Source organism: Monodelphis domestica, chromosome 3 (assembly GCF_027887165.1).
Source record: "Monodelphis domestica isolate mMonDom1 chromosome 3, mMonDom1.pri, whole genome shotgun sequence".
Classification (NCBI taxonomy): domain Eukaryota; kingdom Metazoa; phylum Chordata; class Mammalia; order Didelphimorphia; family Didelphidae; genus Monodelphis; species Monodelphis domestica.
Genome location: NC_077229.1, coordinates 21,422,920 through 21,438,019, shown reverse-complemented (window position 1 = coordinate 21,438,019; position 15,100 = coordinate 21,422,920). Strand labels below are relative to the sequence as shown.

Genomic DNA, 15,100 nt, shown 5'->3' with positions numbered 1-15,100 from the left:
CCCTCAACCTCTTAGGGATCCCCCAGGGGTGTGGTCAGAACGCTTCAGGCCCCACCCACTTCTGAAGCCTTTTAGACCCCTAACCCTTTCCCAGGCTTAGGCTCTGTCCCCTCGGCATCAACTCTTCTGGTCCTCCCCTGGAGTGGGCAGACCTTAGGGAGGCATGTGAGTCTCTTCCCTCACTAGAGAGTCACTTCCCTCATTAGAGAATTTCTAATTTATCTTGTCTAGAGCTTGATTGTAGGTTTTCTTCCCCATTAGATGGCGAGCCTTTCAGAAGATAAATCTATCAGTAAACATTAAGCAGTCACTACGTGCTAGGCACTGTTTTAAACTCCGGAGCTACAAAAAGAGACAAAAGAAGTCTGCCCTCGAGAAGCTTACAATCCACGGGGAGATAAGCGTGCAGACAAATATGTACAAATAAGTTATATACAGGATAAATAGGAAATCATTAACAGAGGGAAGGCATTGGAATTCAGAGAGATTGGGCTTCTGTCTTTTCTAGCACAGTGCCTGGTAGAGTGGGAGCTGAATAAATCAGTGCTTATGGACTGGAGGCGGGGCCAAGCCACGCCTCCTGAGAAGCACTTCCTCCACCTTCTTTGGCAGTCCTTGGCCCCAAGTAGAGACGTGGCTTTGGAGCTCATGCCCCCACCCTCTTCATCGTCTATCATGGGAGAGTCCTTTATTTCTAGATGTCTTTCAGTATTTTCCAGCCCTCTCCCGCGCTTGCTCGATAGGGGCGTGACCTAAGAGCTGAAGTCATCTCCTCAATTCTAGGAGCGTCAGCTCTCACACTGCAGGGATTGGGGCGTGTCCTCTGGGCAAAGGTCCCGCCTACACGCCCAGGTTCGAGAGGCACGTCCTCACCTAATGGCCGGTCAGGCCTCTCCCTCACCTTGGTCCTGGCGGGGGCGTGGCCTCGGAGCTCTGGCCTCACCCCCTGCTCGAGGTTTCTTTAGCGCTCGGGCCAGTGCCGGAGAGGGCATGACCTAGAAGCTCCAGCCATTTCCTTCGGGGCATCCTTTCCCTGTGGTTCCGTGCTAGCTAGACCTGGAAATGGCGTGGCCTGCACTCCAGATCCTGTCTGAGAGGAGCTGGGGAGGGGTGTGTCTGAGAGCTACGGCCTCACCCCTAGTAGGGTTTGTCTAGCTGTCTTCCTTCTGCCCTCAGTGACGGCATTCCGGAGGGGGCGTGTCTGGAGAGCTCCAGCCCCTTTCGGTCTCGGAGTCCCTCGGGCTCTCCCTGACGCGACCGAGGTTGGGGGCGTGTCCGTGGCGTCTAGGCTCCGGGCGCGGGCGCGTGCTCTCTCTTCTCAGTGTAGTAAGAGGCTCACCGCGGGCCGGGTGGCGGAGGGGGCGTGTCTGTGGCGACCGTGGCCCCGCCCCAGTCCGCCCTCGGTCTCGGCTCGGCTCGGCTCGGCTTCGCTCGGCTGAGCTCGCGCTGGCGCTGGCGCGCGCCCCCGCCCGGCATCTCGTGGGCGCGCTCTGTGTGGCCGCCGCCGCCATGTTGTTGTGGTGGTGAGGCGGAGTGGCGGCGGCGGAGGAACCGGGGCCGGAGCCGGAGCCGGAGCCGCAGCCGCAGCCGCTAGCCGCAGCCATAGCCGCAGCCGCAGCCGCAGCCGCAGCCGGAGCCGGAGCCAGAGCAGTCCGCGGCCGAGACACGCACGCGCCGGCCCGGCCCGGCCCCGGGGCGCCCTCCCAGGCCGCCCCCCTCTCCGCGGCCCGGCGGCCCAAGCGTAGCGGCGAGGGCGGAGGAGGCGGAGAAGGGGGGGGGGAGGAGAAAGGGGGAGGGGGCCTTGGCTGGGGGCGGAGGAGCCGAGGCCGCGGCCCGCGGGGGCTCGGCCATGTCCTGCTGCCCCCGCCCCCGTCCCTGCCGCCGCCGTCTCAGCTGTCCGACTGTCTGCTGCCGCCTTCGGGGCCTGGTGAGTGTCACTGAGGCCGGGGCGGGGGGTGGGGGAGGGAAAGAGACCGAGGTGGGGAGAAATGGAGGCCGGGGGCGGCGGGAAAACTATGACCGCGGAGAAACTGAGGCTTTGGGAGAAGTGGAAAACGAGACCGAGGGAGCCTGGGGAGAAATCGAAGCTGGGAGGAAACAGGCCGAAGGAAATTGAAGGGAAACTGAGGCTCAAGGGAGGGGCTTCCCGTGGTGAGTGCGAAGGATTAGGGAGCCCCCACCTCTTATGGACTCAGACTAGGTCAGGCTGGTTCAATCCCTTTATGTTATAAATCAGGGAAACTGACCCAGAGAGAGGCACTGGGTCCCTCAAAGAGGCCGGGGGAGGCGCAGGTGCGGGAAGGGACCAGTGAGGTTCTTCCAGGACTCACTAGATCATCTAAGCCTGAAGAGAGACCCCAGGATGCTGCTTCTCCATTCCTTCGTGGGGGTCCTACTTGGGGCGTGTGGGAAGGGGCGGGGCAGATTGTAGATTGTAGGTGCTGGAGGGGGGAGGGACCTTTGACTTCAAGGCTGAGAAACACACTCCGAGGGGAGGGTCTTGTGGAAGCGGGGGAGTGGCTGGGAGGGAAAGAGACCAGTCTTTTTGAAGTGGACACTGAGGCCCAGAGAGGTGAGGCATGTGAGGAGGGCCAGGTTTGGGTCTTCTTGGACTTACTAGATTGTCAGATAGGTTAGTCCAGGCTTCTGGCAAGTCCAACCCCTTTATTTTACAGAAGAGGAAGGAAGTTGAGGCCTAGAGAAGGGGTTGTGCCCCCTAAAAAATGTGTAGGGTTAGGAGTGTGACATGTAAGATAAAAGGCAAGATAAAGACTGGGAGGATTCTGACTGAGCTGGGGTAGGGACTGGTTCAGTGGTTCATTCTAGCCCCAATTCCTTCCTTGTAGAGATGGGGACATGTATGCCAGGCCAAGAGTCAGGGTTTTGGAGAAAGACTATATAGATTGTCAGACAGTTAGAAAGAACAGAGATCAGGTATCTAAGTGTCCCCTCCTTTTAAAGAGAAGGAAACGGACCTAGAGGGGGTGAAAAAGACACCCTCTTCCCCCTTCCATCCCTCCCCTGGTGTTTGGTAAAGGACAATTCAGGATCTGGGTAGACATGGAATGTCAAGACTGAGGGGTTCTTAGAATTCTGCCTTGTAAACTGCAAAATAAACTGCCTTTTTGATTAATTTTAAATGGAATCTTTTTATAATTACGGAGTTGAATAATAAATACTTGTGAAACTGATCTGGAAAATGACTGTCTTAGATGGTGGCAGGACAAGAATTGGAACCCAGGTCTTCTGGTTCTGAATTCTGTGCAGCCCCACCCTGCTCTCTCTGGGTGTTGTTCCTGGGGAGATCCTCCCTCTTTTTATTACCCTTTGGTGTTGGTACAGGGCCCTTAGAGCCTCTAGCAGCTTTCCCTCCCCCCACCTTAGATACCTCATAGATTCTTAGAATGTTAGAGCTAGAAGGGGCCTTAGAGATCATTACTGATAAGCCTCCCATGGTATAGATGAGGAATCAAGACCTAGAGAAGAGAAGGGACTTGTCTGATTCAACAGATTTATTAAGAGATTAATGAGAGATTTATTAACAACTCCAAAGTGGCACAGGCATGATTCACACCTTGCACATCCCTGATTTTTCCCATTGTGCCTCTCTCAGGGTGTTGTCCCTAGGGAATCCCTCACTCTCTTAAACACATTCAGGGAATGGTGGAGGAGATTGAGAATCCTTTTGTTCCCCCTGCCCCCGGACACCTTAGAGACTTTTAGCATGTTGTTAGAGCTGAGAGGGAGGGACCATCAAGATCATTTATATACTCTTAATAAGTAGGCCTTGGGTCTTCATTCAGTTCAGCAGACATGTAAGTGCCCCCTGTTTACAAGGGATTGTGCTTACAAAAATGACAAATGGTATAGAAATTGGACCTTGTGAGAGCAGGGAGGGACCTTTGAGATTATTAGTGCCAACATCCTCCTTTGACTGGGGAGGAAATGAACACCTAGAGAAGGGAGGTGGCTTGCTAAGATCATACAACAGGTCAGGTGTAGAGCCAGGACCTATCCCTGCCCTAAAGGAGATGATGGCTCATAAGATCTTTTCAGCAGGGTCATGACAGTTTTGGGGAATCTGTCTTCCTCTCCCCTGCGAATGTGGTAAATGAAGGTTCCCTGAGAAAAAAAAAAACACCCATCTGTTGGGTGGGGGGAGGGAGAGATGAGACTGCATATTGCCTCTAATTCAGTAAGTGATTAAGAAATCTCTGTTCAATTGAATTGTCTCTGAATGGAAGGGCTGGACTTGAATCATAGCCCTGCTGTTGAATGGCTGTTAATTACTGGACTAGCCCATTCCTCTCTGATCCTCCTATGTAAAATGAAGAGGTTGGATGATCTTAATAATCTGGGTCCACGAAGGGATGGGGCTTAGAGCAGAGAACTCTGTTCTGGAGAAGGACAATATGAAAGGGAAAGGTAAGGGTGAATAAATTTGGGTCATCTTCACTTATTTCCCCAAGCTGTCTGGTCCAAGGACAGTGTTTTGTTTGACAAAACCCCTGACTTTGCTGGGAGAGGGTGTGGTGCTTAGTGGGAATCTTGGTATAAGCTAGTAGTGGCTCGCAGTGTTTGGGCAGGAGGAATGGCAGCTTTTGCGGCATTAATGCAATGGGGCATTTCTTGACCTGCTGGTCAGTGAGTGGGAAGGTTATTTTAGAGAGAATGAACATGATGGAAAAGTCCCGTGGCCAGTAACTCCAAGAACCCTGGGGAACAAGTGTGAGCTGTTCAGTAAAGGATTACAATGTATTTGTAAAGATAGGAATTGGGGCATTTCATGTATCACATCTTGGAAAAAGAGCTACAAGGATGATATTCTTCTGAACTTTCTGCTCTGGATACCTTTAATAGTGGAGAGTGCTCCCCTCTCTCTTTTTTTGGCAGTGTTTGCATTCTCTTTAATTAAAGTTCTCCAGGGTGGGAGATTTTCACCTTTTTTTAATGCTGCCTTCTTCATATGAGAGTGAGTTTTTGATATGGAGACATTCTTTTTTTTTTAACATTATTTTATTTGGTCATTTCCAAACATTATTCATTGGAAACAAAGATCATTTTCTTTTCCTCCTCCCCTCCCACCACCTCTCCCATAGCCGACGCGAGATTCCACTGGGTATTACATGTGTCCTTGATTCGAACCCATTTCCATGTTGTTGGTATTTGCATTAGAGTGTTCATTTAGAGTCTCTCCTCAGTCATATCCCCTCAACCTCTGTAGTCAAGCAGTTGCTTTTCATCAGTGTTTTTACTCCCACAGTTTATCCTCTGCTTGTGGATAGTGTTTTTTCTCCTAGATACCCGTAGATTGTTCAGGGACATTACACCGCCACTAATGGAGAAGTCCATTACGTTTGATTGTACCACAGTGTATCAGTCTCTGTGTACAATGTTCTCCCGGTTCTGTTCCTTTTGCTCTGCATCACTTCCTGGAGGTTGTTCCAGTTCACATGGAATTCTTCCAGTTCATCATTCCTTTGAGCACAATAGTATTCCGTCACCAACAGATACCACAGTTTGTTCAGCCATTCCCCAATTGAAGGGCATCCCCTCATTTTCCATTTTTTTGCCACCACAAAAAGCGCAGCTATGAATATTCTTGTACAGGTCTTTTTCCTTATTATCTCTAATATCTCTTATTATCTCTATATTATCTACAAACCCAGCAGTGCTATGGCTGGATCAAAAGTCTTTTATTGCCCTTTGGACATAGTTCCAAATTGCCCTCCAGAATGGTTGGATTAATTCACAATTCCACCAGCAATGCATTAATGTCCCAACTTTGCCACATCCCCTCCAGCATTCATTACTTTCCATAGCTGTCATGTTAGCCAATCTGCTAGGTGTGAGGTGATACCTCAGAGTTGTTTTGATTTGCATCTTTCTGATTATAAGAGATTTAGAACACTTTTTCATGTGCTTATTAATAGTTTTGATTTCTTTGGCTGAAAACTGCCTGTTCATGTCCCTTGCCCATTTATCAATTGGAGAATGGCTTGATTTTTTGTACAACTGGTTTAGCTCTTTGTAAATTTGAATAATTAAACCTTTGTCAGAGGTTTTTATGAAGATTGCTTCCCAATTTGTTGCTTCCTTTCTGATTTTAGTTACATTGGTTTTGTTTGTACAAAAACTTTTTAATTTGATGTAGTCAAAATTATTTATTTTACATTTTGTGACTCTTTCTAAGTCTTGCTTGGTTTTAAAGCCTTTCCCCTCCCAAAGGTCTGACATGTGTACTATTCTGTGTTCACCTAATTTACTTATAGTTTCCTTCTTTACATTCAAGTCATTCACCCATTCTGAATTTATCTTGGTGTAGGGTGTGAGGTGTTGATCCAAACCTAATCTCTCCCACACTGTCTTCCAATTTTCCCAGCAGTTTTTATCAAATAATGGATTTTTGTCCCAAAAGCTGGGGTCTTTGGGTTTGTCATAAATTGTATTGCTGAGATCATTTACACTAAGTCTATTCCACTGATCCTCCTTTCTGTCTCTTAGCCAGTACCAAATTGTTTTGATAGTATTTTTTATACTGCTTTATAGTATAGTTTGAGATCTGGGACTGCAAGTCCTCCTTCCTTTGCATTTTTTTTTCATGATTTCCCTGAATATCTTTGATCTTTTGTTCTTCCAAATGAACTTAGTTATGGTTTTTTCTAATTCAGTAAAGAAGTTTTTTGGTAGTTCAATGGGTATGGCACTAAATAAGTAAATTAATTTGGGTAGGATTGTCATTTTGATTATGTTAGCTCGTCCCACCCATGAGCAATCAATGTTTTTCCAATTGTTTAGATCTAGTTTTAACTATGTGGAAAGTGTTTTGTAGTTATGTTCATATAGTTCCTGTGTTTGTTTTGGCAGATAGATTCCCAAGTATTTTATATTGTCTAGGGTGATTTTAAATGGTATTTCTCTTTCTAATTCTTGCTGCTGAAATGGGTTAGAGATATATCAACATGCTGATGACTTATGCGGGTTTATTTTGTATCCTGCAACTTTGCTAAAGTTGTTGATTATTTCGAGTAACTTTTTGGTTGATTCTCTAGGATTCCTTAAGTAGATTCTCTAGGATTCCTTAAGTGAGACATTCTGATATTTTGGTCATTTTACTAAGCTAGCCTCATTCACAAGGCCCTACTAAAAAGAAGTATTTAAAGCATTCTTTTCTCATTCAAATTCAGTTTAGTTGTGCACTGTGTATCAATGTATTATTAGGGTCCCTGGTAATGTAATACATGATGGCACATCTCCTGGATACCTTTCCTGGTTTAGTTTATTGTTGATTTCATGTATATCGTTCTGGGCCATTTGGGCAGGAGGCAAATTTCATTTGTGTTTTGTATGGGAAATTGGGAGGAATATTGGTTGATTTTATGAAACGGGCCAGAAAGCCCATAATCCCAAGAGTGGATGTTCTGTACGTTGGTGTGATGGAGCACTTGTGAATGCCCAACTTTCCAAGCAGATAGATTGGTAGGTAGTTTTTTGTTACAAAAAATTCTTCCTTTGATGAAAGGTTCTCTTTACAGAACATGATAAAGTTTACTGATTATTTAGTATTTGACCAACCATGGTGAAAATGGGGTGGAGTATGGGAAAGAGTAAATGGCAAGTAATCATAGAAAATTTAAAGGCGATGTTTTAGGAGTCACAGCCCTCCTGAAAATCAGTTATAAATTAAGAAGAATTATCTCTTAAATTATCGTCAGTGAGGAAATGAATTGCTCCACACAAATTCAAGTTATGCACAGATTTTTTTCAATAACATAATTAATTCTTAAAGTTGAAGGTACCTGTATTCAGGATTTCCTTGACTTGGTATATACAATATGGGTGTTTGTGAAGGGTAGCAGCTGGCTATAGGAGGATAGGGAGATAGTGATTGTCCTGCATATGGAACTGCCTCTGGATGGAATCCTAGAGGGAAAGCACTAGCTTGAAAAAAAGGGAAACCAGCCGTGCCTTTAAAGTTTCTTGCCTCTACCAGAAAGAGAGTTAAGGTTTTTAGAGGAGATAAGATGGGAAGGTACATTTTGGCCACTAGTCCAGCAGCTATAAAATGGGACTTGGAGTACATGATCTCTGATGTCTCCACCAACTTGAAAATTCTATGATAGTGAAATTCGTTAATTCATTTCACATTTATCTTGGGTACAGGAGATAGAAATTTGAATCCATACTTATTCATTCTCTAATACTGATGCCTCATTTTTGACTCTATATTTACCTGTAGATATTTGGTCATTACATTGCAAGTAGGATGTAGAAACAACTTGCCTTCACTGTTGTAATTCACTTAGTGTTGAAATAAATGGAGTTTCACAAAGGGAACTTAATAGCTTGGGTGGGTGCTCACCAAATTCAGTGGGTCAGAGGATTTGCACAATAAATGTAGACAGTTATTTACTAAAAATAACTGAATGCTGTAACTTTACATAGAGGAATGTGTTCCTTTGCTAGCCTGTTCTGTCTTGTGGACTTTGCCCCCTCTCCCCCCAATCTGAGAAGCCACTCGAAAGGGTGATTAATAATGATAGAAAAATGCAATGAATTTTGTGCTGACTATATGTATGTATATGCTTTCATTTTCTCTTTTGCCCCTAGAAAAATAGTATGCCAATACTATACAGTCAGGGCTAGTTACTAGTACTAAAAGACACATTCTTCCTTTCTACTAACACTTGATTGATAAGAGAGCTATTTTCAGGGAATGTTCTTAGTGAGGATTTGATTGGTTGTTTCTGAAGTCTCTATGCCAAAACAAAATCTATCACTAAAAAAGTTAAAGCCCCCCCCCCCCAAAGGGAAAAATAATCAATTTCCTCGAAAGGCTAATGAGAAAAGGAATGAATCTTTGAAAAATGATTTAACATTAATATGCAAAGATAGTTGTTGTCACTGTGTGGGATGAGATTGCCAGGCAGTGGAGGCTGTCCAACAGAAAATCCACCAGAGTTGTCTCTGTTCTACAGATCACAGTCAGATTATGGGTTTAGGAGTGGAAGGAACCTTGGATGTCTTCTAGGCCAACTCCCTCATTTTCTAGAGAAGGCTCGTGGAGTTGACATGACTTGTTCAAGGTCACATGAGTAGTAAAGGAAAGAGCTAGGATTTGAACTCAGTTGCCCTGACCCCAGTTTCAGTGCTCTTGTCATTCGACCTCCCTCCACTTCTGAGGGTCCTTCCAGTTTAAGGTACTCTGCTTGGAGGGGTCCTGACTCCCCCTGCTTGTCAGTCACTTCTGTAGCATGCTCACTGTTAGGAAGAGTGACACTGGAACAAAGCTCGAGAATGGCGGGGGTTCCTCCAGTGTAACTGCACTGCTGGTTCTGACATGGCTGGAACTGAGACTAGGAGGGCTGTTAATAGTAAATATGGAGTACAGCAATTTGAGAAATATTTGGGCTTGGCAGTCAGGGATGAGTGTCTGAAAGGAGAAATAAGCAACTTTATTTGATAAAATTCTAATTTATTTCATATACTAAGAAAGAATTTCATATACTAAGGAGATCACTATGGGGAGTTTCATAAAAATTACTGTGAGAAGTACAAGTCCCTAGGAAATTGCCATCAACTTAGAGTCTCTGATAATTTTCAGTTGGGCTGATCAAATACTGTTAATTTCTGTCCTTATCCCCTGGGCTCCCTTTCATCCCCCATACCCCAATAAACTCCAGTGGCTCCCTTTGGTCTCCAGGAGCAAATACAAAATTTTCTGGTTGGCATTCATAGCTCTTCATCAACTAGCCCCTCTTACTTTTTAGTCCCAGATATGCAGGCCTCTTGGCTGTTCCATAAGTGTATAAATTTCATCTCTTGGCTTGATTCTCCCTGGCTGCTTCCCCCCCCCCCCCCAATCCTTGAGCGGTCTCTTTCCTCTGCTCTGGCCACTGACCTCCTGGGCTTCTTTTAGATGCCCGCTAAAATCCCACCTTCTACAGGAATCCCAGTGCCTTCCCTCGTTAATTATTTCATATTTGTCCTGCTTAGAGTGTGCTTTATGTATATGTGTTTACATGTTGTCTCCCCCCAGGAGACTTCGAGGTCTTTGAGTGAGGGCAGGGTTGTCTTTGGCCACTGTTTGTATCCCAGGTGCTTACGTGGCACAGGGTCTGGCAGAGAATAGGTGCATAATGCTTATTGAATTGCATCCCAGCTCAGAGGGGATGGGACTGATCTGAAGAAAACCCAGAGGTGATGGTGAGGGGACAGAGCATTATGGGCCTGAGGAACAGATAGTGCAGAGACAAGACTGGAGGCACGCATTGTCATGTTTGAGCAGTTCAGGAAGGCCATCTATCTTCATTAGATTGTACAACAAATGGAGGGGAATATAGTAATAGAAGCCTGGAAAGCTAGGAAGGGGCCAGGTTGTGAAGAGCTTTATATGCCCCAAAGAGGATTTTATAGTTGCTCTTGGAGGGATTAGGGAGTTACCCAAACTCATGGGGTTGGTGATGGTGGGGAGATGGTTGGATTTAGGCTTTATTTTTTTAAATTAAATTTCATTTTATGAAGAGAGGAAAGAGAGGGAGATAATTTGGATCATCTAACTTTTGAAAACTTATGAGGAAATTTGTTATTGCATATAATTTGTAAAATAAAATATATTAATAATTAAAAAAACAAACCATGCATCTCATTCTACACATTAGACCATTGCCTTTCTGTCAGAGGTGGTGATTCTTCAGCACTCCAGTCCTGTGCTTGAATATAGAATATGTTGGAATGGGAAGAGGTTTGATTTACAGAGAACACTGCATTGTTGGGAGCTATGAACAGGTCCAGCCACTCTGAAGGACAATTTGGAACAATGCCTCCAAAGTTATTAAACTGTGCATACTCTTGAGTTCATTAATAATGCTACAAAGTCTCATATGCCAGTGAGATCAGAGAAAAAGGACCCTTATGTACAAAAATATCTATAGGAGCTCCTTTGTGGTGGTATAGAACTGGAAACTAAGGTCCCTTATCAGCTGGGGAATGGCTAGATAAATCATGCTATATGAATGCAATGGAATACTATCTGGGTGTAAGAAATGATGAAAGGGACGGTATCACCGAAATCTGGAAAACTGGAAATATGTATTAACTGGTGCAGAGAGAATTGAGCAGAATCAGGAAAGCAATTTATTTAATTACTACAATAATGTTAAGTCAAACTACTTGGAAAGACTTAAGAACTTTGATCAATTTAATGATCAGTCATGATTCCCAAGGATTCCTGGAACATACATTTGTGGGACATGGCCAGTGTAGGAATTTATTTTGCTTGCCCACTTATTTGTAACCTAGGTTCATTCATTCTTTGGGAGGGAGGTGGGAAAGACAAATAAGAAAAAAAAAGACTGGTCTGTTATAATGGCTGCAATGAGAAGCAGTGAGGACCTGAACCAGGGCTATGGCTTTGTGAGTGGAGTATGAGAGAGATTCTGAAGGTAGACATGGTACTCTTTGGTGAAGGATTGGATCCATGTGATGAAATGAGTAGGTAAAGATGAGAACAAGGTGGCAAGCCTGGGTGTCTAGAAGCATAGTATTGCCCTTGATAGTAATAATGAAATTCAGAATGGGGGATGATTTTGGGGGAAAGAAAATGTTTGTATTGGTCTCTTTTGGATATATTGAGTTTGAGATGCCTACAGGCTATCCAGGCTTAGAGGCAGTTCATTATGCTTGAGGAAGATTATGCTCAGGAGAGAGGTTAGGACTAGATCTACAGGTCTGGGAATCATGGAGAAGATAACTGACCCCACAGGACCTGATGGAGGGAGAAGAGCAGAGGGCCCAGGCCAGAGGATGTTCGTGGTTGGTGCATGTAATCTGAATGGAGAACAAAAAGGAGAGCAAAGAGTGAACAGACAGATAGGGGAGAGAGAAATGCCACAAAAACCCAGCAGAGAGAAAAGTATCCAGAAGAGAAGTCAAGAAGAATGAAGATTGAGAAAAGGCCATTGGATTTTGGCAATTGAAAGGTGTTTGATAACTATGGAGAAGACAGTTCCATTGGAATAATGAGGAAGTGGGATTGCCAAGGTTTTAGAAGAATTAGAGGAGAGGAAGGAGAGCATTTAGTGTGGGCTGTTTTCTTAATGAATTTAGCACTGAAGGGGAGGAGAGGTAGAAGATATTAGTGAATGGAATGGAGGGATCAAATGAGGATTCCCTTTAAAAATAAAGGAGATCTGAGCATGTCTGTTGGCAGTAGAGAAGGAACCAGTAGATAGTGAAAAAATGAAGAGATGAGAGAATGTGGAATTGGTAGTGGAGAAGTTAGGAGAGGAGATCTAGGGTTACCTAACATGATTGGAAGTCAATAAGACCTGAGTTTAAAAAAGTCCTGCTTCAAACAAACAGTGTGTGTGATCCCAGGCAAGTCACTTCTCTCAGTATCCTCATCTATAAAATGGGGATAATAATAGCATCTACTTCCCAGGGCTGTTGTAGGGATCAAATGAAATCCTATTTGAAGTGTTTTGCAAACTTTAAAGCATTATATCAGTGCTGGCTATTATTGTTATTAGCAATTGTTAAGGGGAAAGTTCTCCTATTGGGATAAAGTGAAGGAAGAGGTGGTTAGGGAAGATGTCCAAATATTGGGAGATGAGAAAGGAGAGCTCTTAATATACCATCTTGCATTTTTGGATAAAATTTGAGTTAAGGTCCTCAGTTCAAAGAATAGGGGGGTAGACTGCCATAGAAGATTTGAGGAGAGACAATGTTTCCACCACTATGGAGAAAGAGTAGACTAGTGAATCAGGAATAGAATGTTTTTCTGACTGCACAGAGGCCCCAATTGATATTAGAGAATAACATAAATTTGGAGTGAACTCAGTTTACTTAGTTTCCTGATTTCTTTCAGTGAAGATGATGGGTGCATTCCAGAGCTGGGTAAAGGTAAAGGACTTGAGGAGAGAAGGTAGTGTAGAGTGGAGTTGACTTAAGAAGGAAGTGGGAAAAGGGAAGAGAGGGGAGTGTAGCCAGTGGAGAAGTGATGACCTGGGAAATAATAGAGGGGTTGGAGGAATAGAAGGCATGAGAAAGATGAACAAGGATGTTAAGGCATTGGGTAAATTGGACCAGTAAAGGATTATTAGGATTAAAGTCATTTCTGAGTTCATGAACAAGGAAGTTGAACAGTTCTGGATAGTGTTGAGATCAAGGGTTTGATGACCATCAGTCTCTGGGGAGCTGAGGTGAATTAGAATAGGTTATGGGAACCCAAGAGACACAGTACCATGTCAACTTAAAGGGACAGTATGTTTGCTATTTTTTTATTTTAAATAATTTTGCTGTGTAGATACTAAAGGCTAAGGAGACATACATTTGGTTCATTTGGAATATTGACATTTTAGTGGCTCTGGAAAATGGAAGAAACTCAACCAGCTGATCAAATGTGAAACACTGGGCAGGAACCAATTTTCCCAGTATAGTGAGAAGAGCACTCCCTTTGAAGGCTGTTGGACCTTCTCTAGGCTGCAAGTCTCCTCATCTACAAAGAGAGGGAGGGTTTAGACAGATGATACTCTAGATCTTTCTGACTTCAGAACCTTCTGGAGAAAGCTGGACTGAGTGCAGCCATCAGAGTACTCTTCCTCAAAAGAAAGGCATTAGCCTTCTGTAATCTGGTATACAAATAATAATTATAGCTTGCATTGGTATGGAAATCTTTCAGATTTGCTAACTTCTTTCACGAATGAGGTGGGTAGCAGTATTAAGCACCTTCTATGTGCAGACACTGGGCTAAACGCTGGGATAGGAAGTAAAAAATGAAACAGCTCCTGCCCTCAGAGAGCTCCACGGGCTGTTGTATGAATATTCTTGTCCTTAAAGTAACTTGTGTGAGCTCACATGGCTAAGTGGTAGAGCAGGATGGGAATCAGATCTAAGCCTCTTGACTCCAAGATCAGTCAGCTGCCATTTATTAAGCATCCACTGGGTGCCAGACACTGGACTAAGCACTGGGCATACACAAACCAGTTCCTCCTCCCAAAGGAGCTCTTACTCCAGGGTCGGGGGAGGGGTGGATACCATTCACAACTAAGTATGGACAAGCTCTAGACAGGATAAGGATAGATCAAGGGGCATCTCAGAAGGAAGGACTGAGTCAGAAGTCAAATTAAAGAGGATAGGGACTATGAGCCTTCAGCTAAAACCAGAAGGAAGCCAGAGAAGCCTGGAGGCCATAGTGAGAGGGAGCCAGTTCCAGGCATGGGAAGAAAGCCAAGAGGCCCGGGTTGCTGCATCTCAAAGTAAGTTATGAGATGTAAGAAGCCTGGGAAAGTAGGAATGGGGGCAGGTTCTGAAGGGCTTTACAAGCCCAACAGACGTCTTAGATTTGATCCTGAAGGCGATAGAGAGCTATTGGAATCAATTGGCTGGAGGGAAGACATTGTCAGACTTACTTGATGGCTAGTACCGGAAGACCATTGTCAGGGTGATCAACCCACAGACACTTGTGCTAGTCTAGGTGTGAGGTTATGAGGGCCTGTAGAAGGGTGGCAGCAGTGTCTGAGTAGAGAGGTACATTTGAACAACAGGACTGGACCCTGTCTGGAATCTGATTGGAATTTGGTAGTGAGAGAAAATGTGGAATTAAGCCTCCACAGGTTTTGAGCCTAGGTGATTGGGAGGATGGATGCTAGTGCTCTCAACAGTAATAGGGAAGTTAGGAGGAGAGGAGAGTTTGCCACCCGATGCCCAAGGACAGATCTAGAGCTCAGGGGAAACCCTCTTGTGGGCTGTAACACTCCAGCAAAGGAGACAGAGAAGTAGTAGTTCAGTAGGTGGGAGGGAAACCAGGAGAGAGTTAGCTAGGTGGCAGAGTGTTTAGTGCTGATCTCAGGAAAACCTGTTTTGAATCCTACTTCTTATATCTGTAAAATGGGCATAATAATAGCACCTATTCCACAAAGTTGTTGTGACAACCAGTAAAATCATACATATAAAGTGCTTTGTAAACCATCAAACGTTCTATAAATGCTAGTTGTTATCTTTTCTACTGTATTATATGTCATAATTTTTGGAAGGGTAATTTTTTTGGTTGAGTTTTGGAGGTAGGCTGGGAAAAGACTGTACACATAAATATATACTT

General features: G+C 44.5%; 2 protein-coding genes across 14 annotated transcripts in view; one reads left to right on the top strand and one right to left on the bottom strand.

Moving 5' to 3' along the window:
• ASCC2 (activating signal cointegrator 1 complex subunit 2) overlaps positions 1-1,274 on the bottom strand; it is a 58,022-nt gene extending 56,748 nt beyond the window's left edge. For 4 of the 6 annotated variants that reach the window (XM_016432542.2, XM_007490522.3, XM_056821522.1 and 1 more), the window contains exon 1: positions 902-1,036. The gene's annotated coding sequence lies outside the window, so the exon portion shown is untranslated. Of the gene's footprint in view, positions 1-901; positions 1,037-1,135 lie in introns of those variants that run through there. The other 2 variants (XM_056821521.1, XM_056821524.1) reach the window with 1 other exon arrangement.
• Positions 1,275-1,404: 130 nt separating this feature from the next.
• The window catches only part of LOC100030849 (myotubularin-related protein 3), a 220,522-nt gene continuing 206,826 nt past the window's right edge, over positions 1,405-15,100 (top strand). For all 8 annotated transcript variants that reach the window (XR_008917276.1, XM_056821515.1, XM_056821516.1 and 5 more), the window contains exon 1: positions 1,405-1,927. The gene's annotated coding sequence lies outside the window, so the exon portion shown is untranslated. The remainder of the gene's footprint in view (positions 1,928-15,100) is intronic.